This window comes from Vicugna pacos, chromosome 17 (genome assembly GCF_048564905.1).
Source record: "Vicugna pacos chromosome 17, VicPac4, whole genome shotgun sequence".
NCBI classification, from domain to species: Eukaryota; Metazoa; Chordata; class Mammalia; order Artiodactyla; family Camelidae; genus Vicugna; species Vicugna pacos.
The window spans coordinates 34,825,400-34,836,068 of record NC_133003.1 but is presented as its reverse complement, the minus strand read 5'-3'; the positions used below and the strand labels follow the sequence as shown (position 1 = coordinate 34,836,068).

The 10,669-nt window shown below is 41.9% G+C and overlaps 1 non-coding gene across 1 annotated transcript; it reads left to right on the top strand.

Annotated features, from left to right (window-relative positions):
* Positions 1 to 8,868: 8,868 nt before the first annotated feature.
* LOC116284048 (U6 spliceosomal RNA) lies at positions 8,869 to 8,975 on the top strand. Its single transcript, XR_004193834.2, has one exon. It is a non-coding gene; the product is annotated as a U6 spliceosomal RNA (small nuclear RNA).
* The last annotated feature ends 1,694 nt before the right edge of the window (positions 8,976 to 10,669 follow it).

Below are 10,669 nucleotides of genomic sequence, written 5' to 3'. Positions count from 1 at the left end.
AGATTTCTCAGCATTTTCCCCTCACTCCATCTTACCACCTATCACTCTGTCCCCAGTGAAGGGAAACAAAAACGAAATCTCATCAGATCCTACAAATGAGAGATCCCTTAGGGAAAAAGGACAATATGGGTAGTGGAATGGGCAGAATAGGTGAAGGGTATTAAGAGGTACAGACTTCCAGCTATAAAATAAATAAGTCAAGAGGATGTGACAACATACAGAACATAGTCAATAACATTGTGACAACTCTATATGGTGACAGCCATCACTAGACTTAACATAGTGATCATTTTGTAGTATCTAAAAATATTGAATCACTATGTTGTACACCTGAAACTAATATAATATTATGTGTCAAATATAATTCAATTTAAAAAAAGAAAAAGAATACAAGGTGTCCTTTAATTCCTGTCCACAGTAGTACCACTTTGTGTGTGTGTGTGTGTGTCTGAATTCTTTTTATTTTTATTTTTTTAATTGAAGTATAGTCATTTTACAATGTTCTTGCAATTTCTGGTGTACAGCATAGTGTGGTGTATAGCATAATGTTTCAGTCATTCATATACATATATATATTCCTTTTCATATTCTTTTTCAATATAGGTTACTATGAGATACTGAATATAGTTCCCTGTACTATACAGAAGAAACTTGTTTATCTAATACCACTTATTTTATTGGTTAGGTATAACGTGATGTTAGGCTTTGAAACAGTGAATTTAGTAAATACAAACGTCTAAGACCTTCTAAACTCTAACCGTCTGTTTTTGTCTGGTATTTTTTCCTCAATAATCCTAAATTTCAGGTAATATCCTGTGACTGCAAAAAAGTTTCAGGAGAAGACAGATTTGATTTTTTTGTATTTAATCAATAAGGTTCAAATCTATTTCTGATTTACTAAGCTCCAAGGCGTCCTCTGAATTTATATTAGAGCAGAGAATTACAGACACAAGGACTGTCACCTGCAAAGGATGCCACCCTCCACCAGCTCCCTCGGTGTTTCCCCCCGCTGACAGCTGCAGAAGCGATCATCATGCCTAGGTTTTTTATGCTTATATAACATCTCAACACTTTCCTCAGGTTTGATGGAAGATGCAGAGTATTTGCTCCAGTTTTTTTCTTAAAGAACTCTGTACTCTGTGTAAGCATGGATGGCTTTTCAAAACAGTTACTTAGAGGTGTAACATTCTTGTATCACATACTAAATACAGGATGAAACACTCCCTTTGCAATTTGATAGGGTACCTCTTTCAAGATGGGGAAAAAAATTACCCAGGTGTGGTTCTTCAAAGATTCTCTTTATCTGAACGTCATGTTCAAGTCAAAGCATCAAGTGCACTTACGGTTTTCTAATTATTACAGGAAAAAGCGTTGTTGTTTATTTAACTCCACAGCGGTTGCCATTTGGCTGAGGGCTTCCTATCTGCTGGGTCGTATGACTTCATAAGTTAACCTATTTAATCCTCAAAACTACCTTGAGAGCCAAGTATATTTATTTCCATATTGTAGGTGAGGAAACGGATGCTTGGAGCAGTTCACTTACTTCCCCAGGAAGCAAAAGGGCTGGAGCTGGGATTAGAACCAGGTCTTTTATGATTCAAAAGTCAAATCAACTTTACGTGTTTCATTTCACAGAGAAACCCCACATGCAATTCAGCTTACTTTCTGAATTAACTAGGTAACCTGAAATGGACTGACTATCTCTTTAAAGCTTTTTGAGTGGCATCGGCTGCACAGCAATATTTGGTGACTTTTCATAGTGCATTTTCATATGCCTGACAACATCATCTCATTTTGGTTTTCGTTTAGAAATAATGATGAATATTAATAAGTGCTCAAGGCACAATGTCTTTTCTTATGAGAGCCCTGTCACATGAGTGAGTGAGCTTCTAGAAAGTGTGGCTGAAAATGGAAATGCGGATAGAAATGCTGAAGTGGGGAGACATGAGGCCTCTGGGCTCCGAAACTTAAATACAACTTCCCAAACTGCTGCTTATCTCTGATGAGGAGTGTGGGGATACCCTGAATTTTCCAGGGAGAGCTGTTCATTGGCCAAGAACGTCATCGTAGAGGAATTAAATAAGTCTCATTTTGTAGAATACTGAACCACGGCATCTTATCTGTTCTCTGCAACTTGATATTTGAAGCAGACTCATTCCAAGGAATGCCGAAGACTGCCGGCAAACCACCAGGAGCTAGGAGACAGGCAGGGAAGAGACTCTTCCTCACAACCTCAGAAGGAACCAACCCTGCCCGCACCTTGATCTTGGACTTTCAGCCCCCAAAACTGAGACAGTAAATACTGCTGTTTAAGCCCCCAAGTCTGGAGTACCTGTTACAGCAGCTCTAACATACTAACACAGAGCCACTGACCAGTCTTGCCTAAAGTTGGCTCACCCTAGAATTTCAGTTCCCTGAACCAATATTGTTTTTTTTTACTTCATCCAGTGTGATTGAGCTTCTAGAACTTGCTACACAAGATTCCTCACAAATACTCCATCAACCTCAAGAGCATCCGAGGAGGGGGACCAAGATGACAACAGGACCGAAAGTGTGTCACCTGGGAAGGGCAGAAGGAGCTAAGGTATAGTAAGCCAGCTGAATGACAATCTACAGAAAGGAAGGAAAGGAGATTGAAGGCTTTCCTGCAGAAGCTTCATGGGAGCAGGAACGTTTTCCGTGTGGTTCCCTGCTGCACCTCCAGTGCCTGTCACATACTGCTCTATAAATACTTGATGAACAAACGAAATGAAAATGAAAGTCCCTGAGTCCTTGGTTGCAAGCAAGAGCAGCACGTGCTTAACAGAAATAGGTTTGGGGGGAGGGTTTATTGAAAGGATTTTGAATAAACCAAATAATTGCTGGGATGACTAGAGAATCTGTCCAGAGCAAGCAGGAAGGGCCATAATCAAAATCGTGCCACAGAACCAGATGTGAGGACTCCAGAGCTGCTGACCATGAAGATGGCACATCACAGTTTGGGGGCTGCGTTTGTCACTGTCCCCGAGGACAGAGAGAAGTTTTTCAGAAACACTTTGCAGTCCAAGCTTGGTTTACCTGTCCTACCTTCTGGTCCACAAAAGTAAAACATTCATAATGTCTTCAGGGATTGGGCTCCATTTAGAGTAGCTCTGCTGCCAGTTACTCCAACATGAAGAACTGCTTTCAAAGAAACAACATCTATTAAGTGCTTGCTCTGTGCTGGGCTTCCCGTGCTCGGTTCATTATTCCATTTAGTCATTCCAACAACTCTGGAGGCGAGGTGATATGCCCACCATGTGCCAGGCCCTGTGGAACTGTATATGTGCAGAGAAACAGTTTGAATTCTGCAGAGTCATTTAATAGCTGTGTGTCCTTAGTCAACTTACTTAACTCCTCTGTGCCTCCTTTTCCCATTCTGTACAATGGAAATGATTTTTAAATGACCTATCTCATAGGTTCTTATGAGGATTATATTATATTGTATTGTAGTATGTTACATGATGTTATATTACCAAGTTATTATATATAAAGTAGCTAAAACTGCTTGGTATATAGTACCACATTCTCCTCATCACAATCCTACAAAGGCTAGCGCATCACTTTGTGCTGCTGAAACTGAGGTCCAGTGAGAGAAGCCTGTGTTTGGTGGCACAAAGTGGTTGGACCCAGAAATCCATCTGACTTCAGAGTTTAAAACATCCTCAAGGTTGACAGGAGGAGCAAACTGGGTTGAAATGCTTGAGTCATTCCTGAGGTGCAAAACCATGGAGAGTTTGGGGCCACAAAGAAATGTAGGAAGCTTTCAACATGGATTTTCTGCTCTCTGTTTGCACATCCTTATACAAACTTCTTATGAGCTTCAGTAGTTTTAAATCTCTCTTTCATATAAAGTCAATTTTAAAAACGTGAAGGCAAATAAAATGACTTGACTGGGAACTTGCTTGGAGCCTAAGGCAGGCTGCCCAAGCTGGAAAGGCAGAAATGCTGGTTGCCCAGGTGTGTGCTTAGTGCTGCAGAATTGGGTTGCACTGGTCAGGTGACCTCAGTCAGGGCTGTCCAGCCCACCGGGATCATGAAGAATGTCATTGCCCTTCTCCTCCCAAAAATGTGCATAAAATTTCATACTCCTCTCAAAACCATCTACGAGTTCCAGGTGAAGAACTCTTCTTCCTGATTAGTGACTCTAGAGCTTTTTAAAAACCTGCAATCCTTTTTTAAGAACAGTCAAAAATCACCACAGTCCAGCTGTGCTGCCTGCTCCCAGCGTCCGGTAGGAACCTAACATCTGTGTGTACAGTTGCAGGGAAGCCAGATTTTCCTCATCCAGTTACTATTTATTGAGTGTCTACCACGCATCTGGCATAGTTTTGAGAAGCTGGTGATACAGGTGTGAACGAGATGAACACAGCCCTTGTCCTCATGGAGCTAAAATTTCAAGGGCAAGATTGACAATAAACACAAAAAGTGATGTACAGGACAGACACGGATAGGGTAACCAAGACTGACTGGTGGGTGGTGATGTAATGGGGTGGGCAGGGAATGTCCTCTGAGGTCATTTGCATCGATGTCTAAGTGGCAAGGTGGAGCCAAATGTTTGAAGAACTAAGAGACTGCTTTCCAAGGCAGAGGAAATAGCAAGTGCAAAGGCCCTGCGCCAGTAATGAAGGTGGTCTTACTGAGGAATAGAGACGGAACCGGTGGGGGTGGCCTATTAGCGTAGGTGGTAAATTAACACCGAATTTGAGGCTTCAGTAGCTCTCATAGAGCAATAAGCTTAGTTTCTGGATATCAAATTTGAATAAGCATTAATGACTACTTAGTAACTATTTAATAGGTTTTTAGGAGTAGACTCTGTGTGTAATAATGAAAATCTAGGAAACCAAAAGTCCTTGTAAAAATTCAAGATAGGACCAGCATTTTCTCAGTTATTAAGTACTATATCAGAAAGACCTGTGGGCTATGTATAGATCAATTTTTAGCCATTACTGAGCCAGGGGGCTTCTTAAGGGCTCAACACCAGTTCCGTCAGCTGGAAGCTCAGATCCACCAAAGTTTTAGACTCCACTGCAGCCGCTGCTTTTACTTCAACCATCACATCTTCAACATTTCTACGTTATACCCCAAACAAGTGCCCACTTTGAGAGAAAAGGCAAAGTTCCATGTTTTTAACAGAGATATTTCAAGTTTGGAGGAGAAAACAAGACTGATTACAGTTCTCACTATAAGTAAGTCAAGGCTCCAAAAGGACTCCCTAAAAATTGCTTTAGAAATGCAAGTTTTTCTAAAAAGCACCCCCTCCCTGAAAAGAGAGAGAGAGAGAAGTTAATTCGAGGAAACATCTGCAAAAGTTTTTGCCCTGCCTCAGAATTTCAGGAATGTCATTGTAATGGATTCCTCTTAGCGCAGATGAAATCAAAGGCAGTGAACGGTGGGGTGTTCTACCATCCAAAATGGCAGCCACTTCCCTGCAATTTAAGCAAAACATTAGGGCAGCAGTGGTTTCCTTAAGGTTCTTGTTATGAAGTAAAGCAGAAACCTGTTTGCACTTAACTTTGAGTAGCCATGCATTTTTAACCCCTACGGAAGGAACACAGAGACCTTTCAGGTTATTATTTAGTTCACTGAGAAACTGAATAGATGAAACACATTAGCTTACTATCAAAGGAAGGAAAACTGAATGTTTCCCCCATCATCAGGGCATCAAGGTGCAGGACAGAATTGAAGGAATAATATTTATTACATACTTAAAGACATGTGGAGGGATGAAAGGATTAGCTCCAGAGAAAATTACTGCAGTTTTTATTTTTTGTATTTGACAAAAAGCTTTCAAATTTTGGCTTGGTCCTCCTAATAACTCTTATAGTTAGCATGTTACTCAGGATTCTTTTAGTAAGTGAAAGACACATATCTAAAGTGTGTATAAGCATAAAAGAGAACGTATTGTCATATATAAAAGGGGCTACATTCAGGTCTGGCTGGATTCAGAGGCCAAAGAACCTCTCTGTCTCTCCCTCTCCCTCATTATTCTCTCTTCCTCCTTCCCTCTCTGTATCTTGGCTTCATTTTCCTTTAACACATTAGTGTTATCTTCTCCTATTGTAAATGACTTCCTGCAGACAGCTAAAGCTTACATCATCCTTGTAGATTGCAGGTCCAGATAAAGCAGAAATCAGAGAATGTGGAGAGATCTTCAGTGGCCCGGCTTTGGCCATGTACCCATCCCCTAAGCCAACCTCTTTGCATAATGGAGCGGTTTATCATCACTGGCTGGGCTCAAGTCTATGGCCACTACCGTGGCCAAACAGTAGGTGTGACTGACAGTCCAGCCAGAGCCACGTGGAATTAGGGTTGAGTGTTCTATTTCTGTAATGGAAAGAGGACTGCTGAGCTGACAAGCTACAGATAGGCAGAGCCAATACTGTTAATCCCATTTTGCAGAGGAATCAATTTTAATGGCGGACTGGACCAAATTTGAGAGTGTCTGTTAATCATGGCCTCATTAACCTTCATTCCATAAGACAGATGAGGTTTAAAGGGCACAGTAACACAGTAAATTAAACTTACATGAAAGTAAAAATTCCAAGATCCTTCTCTGAGAGTCAGTCTTATGTAAGGAAACGAGTGGATATATGCAGGAGGGAGGAGAACCTCAGTAAAGAGGGTTATTTGAGTCCTTGTCACTTCCCCTCTAGGCTGCAGGCATTTGGAGGAAAAGAATCTGTGACTTTCCTCCTTTATCCCCTGCAGGGCTTGGCAAATGATAGCAAAGAGCAGTAAATGTGAGCCAAATAAAGAGAAATAAGTTAGCACCCTTTGCTTGTCCTCTTCTCCTTGGTAAATTGATGCAAATTCAATATATCACCCTCAATGCTATGTCCGTGCAATAGACAAGGTTGACCTTTTGCATTGGCAGAAACTGAAGCTGTGTGACAGGGCTTTGAGAGCAGTGCAAATAACCTGGAATCATAAATTTACAGATTACAGCTGAGTTTTAAATAGCATATGATTCAATTCCTCTAATTTTACATATCAGAGAATGGATGCCAGAAAATGCATATCAAGCCCCAAATTTTCTGTGGGGGGAAATGGCAGAGGTATGTAGGCTACTGTCCTTGGTTCTGAACCACTCCTCCGTGCCGATTTGCTTCTCCTGATGTTAGACCCTTGAATTCCTGTCCAACCTCTCCTGGTCCTCTGGGTGTTTATATATGTTTGTATTTAAGATGGATGGAGTGGGAGGGTGGGGGTGGAGATAAGTTATTTACTACCTCAGAGAAAGTAAATGAGACTTGCAACCCAATATATAGGTTATTCTACAAACTTCTAAGAGTTCTCTAATCTTTCTGACAATTATTACTCTCTCCTTCCCAGGATGTGCTTATGCCATCCAAAGACGTGAATCAATTTGCCCCAAGTTCACAAATGAACTAGAGATTCCAGGCTTCCAAAATTATAGTCTGTTGGGTTTCCACCCCAGCCCCCCCGCGCTACCACCACTACACCTTACTATCCCATTAATATTTGAAAATTCTATTCCAAGAGTCTTAAGACTAAGGCACTGCCACCTCTCTTAGACACCTGTGTCATCTATGGCCATGTAACTAATCACCCCCCGAACTAAGGGACTTCACACAATAACTATGTATCATCTTACAGTTTCTGTGGGTCAGGAGTGCAGGAGCAGCTGAGCTGAGTTCAGGCTCAGGTTCTCTCAGGAGATTGCAGTTAAGACAGGAGCCAGAGCTGCAGTCGACTGAAAGCTCATCTGGGGCAGAAGGAGCTACTTCAGGAGGCTCGTTCACATGGCTGACAAACTGGTGCTGGTGGTGGGCGGGAAGCCTCAGCTCCTCACTGCGTGGGCCTCTCAACATTTCACTTACGTGGTTCTCCCAACAGAGCGCCTGGCTTCCCCCAGAATGGGCACTCCAAGAGAGTGAGGTAGAATGATGGTATCTTTTATGACGCAGCCTCTGAAGTCACCTACTGCCACCTCCATCAGTCCAACAAACCAACATAATACAAGGATATAAATACCAGGAGGCGTGGATCATTGGGGGGGGGGGGGCTAATGGCCATGGGCTCTTTTCATGCATTCTTATCATAGCCCTTGTTTCATTGTCTTATAATTACTTTTTACCTGCACACCTTTCTGTGGCAGACAGATTTGTCTGCCTACCAAGTCAATGTCCCCATTCTCCTTGATAATAGAACCCTGATTTTGTTCAGGTATTGGAAAGCAATTTTCCCAGGGATTAGCAAACTATGGCCCATTGTGCTAGGAATAGTTATAACACGGTTAAAGGCTATAAAAATTAAAAGAAGAATATACAGTATAGACCATATATTGCATACAAAGCCTAAAATATTTCCTACGTGGCCCTTTACAGACAATGTCTGCTAATTCCTGGTCTAAGTCCGTGATGATAATCTGATTCCCAACTCGCCCTGAAGGGTTTAAGGATAGGCAGGTGTCCCAATTCCGGCAGGAAGGATAAAGAGAAAGCCTACTGGTCTGGGGAAGCTAATGGAAAGATTTTTTTTCTCCTTCATAAGAAACAAAATAGATACATAAGAGGAGATCCCATATGCCTTTCATCTAGCCTGTCTTGGGGGTTGCCTAGTGAGAGTGGAGCTGTGGCAGCCATTCTGTAACCATGAATGAAAAGGTGAAAATATTCTGGAGAAGCTGGCCCATACTGACATAGTTGAGTTGCTCAGTTAACCAGTCCTAAAATAACCTACTTGCATATTTTTGTTACATGAGAATATTAAAGCTATCTTTAAACCAGTCTTTGGGAATCCTGTTACCTGCAGCTGAAAACACTCTAAATTATATATACCCCACTCTAGCCAGTGAACTTTTAGAAGGCAAAGATGGCATGTTTAATGCTCACCTCGGCAGCACATGCACTAAAATTGGAATGATACAGAGAAGATTAGCACGGCCCCCACTCAAGGATGACACACAAATCTGTGAAGCATTCTGTATTTTTAAAAACAAACTATCATTACCAAAGGAGAAGGGGCAGAGGAGGAGGGGCAAGGATGGATAAATTAGGAGTTTGGGATTAGCAGATACAAACTACTATGTATAATATAGATAAACAACAAGGTCTTATGGTATAGCACAGGGAAATATATTCAATATTTTATAATAACCTATGCTGAAGAAGAATATATACTTATGTTATGACTGAATCACTGTGCCATACACCAGAAACTAACACAGCATTATAAGTCAACTACAATAAAATTTTTTTAAAAATTTAAATGCATGTTTATCACAGAATCCCTTATTTCTATAACAAGGCCTTACATAGAATAAAGTCTCAAGTATTAGTTGAATCATTGTTTCTTGACCCTAGCACTATTGGCATTTGGCACCAGATAATTCTTTGCTGGTGGTGGGGGGAGGGGGTGCTGCCGTGTAGATTGTAGGATGTTTAGCAGCATCCCTGGTCTCCCCTTACTAGATGCTGTTAACACCTCTTCTCTTAAATTGCAACAAAAATGTTCCCAGACACTTCCAAATGCTCCCCGGGGTCAAAATGAGAACTGCTGGTCTCATGGAATGATTGTTAGAATATTAATTTCTAGTGTAAATGATTTATTATGTAAAACTGTAGACTAAATGTGGATTTGGTCCCACTCTGGAGTCAGGGTGGTGGGGGGTGGAGATTAGAAGGTAGCACATAAAAGTGGTTTAAAAAAACCCACAACCCAATAATGAGAAAAATCATTGTATCTGAGTAGTTCCCTGCAACATGCCTGTCGCTTTTGAAAATACAACAGAAGGATTTCCATCAAGCTGTTCCTGGCCCCTGACAGATTGTGGCATATGGAGTGTAGTTTGTCTTTTAAGTCATTGGGGTTTTCTCACTTGACGTCACCGAATGGTGGCTGTAATTATGGCAGTAAACGCTTCTCAAATGACAGCTTTCTTGCTTCCTTGAAAGGGTGAACATCTTAACAAGGCCGTGGGGCAGACCACAAAGAAATATGTGCTGCAGGGCTTTTTGGAAGGGAGGCTAGAGAACACAGCTCACCACTCAGAAAGGAGGCTGATTTCCTAGAAAGAGTCTGGGGCCAAGAGGTGAGGAGCTGCTGTTCCAACCCAGGCTCCCCACGTGCTACTTTGTGACCTTTCTTGGGCAAGTCCCTCCATCTCTCTGAGCCTTGGTTTTCTCAGCTGTTAATTTGGAGGCCTGAACAAAAACATTGGCGTGAAAGAGGTTCCTTAACTGCACCTACATATGCAAGGAGGATTACTGTCCTCATCGCCTCCATGACCGGTGTCCTATGAAAGGTGAACAGCCTCCTGACTGCTTTTGCAAATTATGCACCCATTAGTGTTGATGCACCCATCAATGGCCTCTAGATACTGGATTAATACAAATCTGGTCCCCAGCCTTTTGCTTAAAATCCTTCCATGCACCCTGTTGGCCCAACGTTGCCTTGGATGGCAAGACCTCCACCGTCCAGTCCTTCTAACGCCCCAGGCTCAAATCTTGTTGCTTCTAATGTTGCATCTAGGCTCCTGCCCCCACAAAATACATGTAATTGGCTGCGTATGCCACTTCCTCTCACGTGCCTTGATAGATAGACAAGATACATGGGTACCATTGGCACAGAATGTTCTCCCTCTTACCCAGCCCTTCACCTGACGAAATCCTACTTTTTCTTCAAG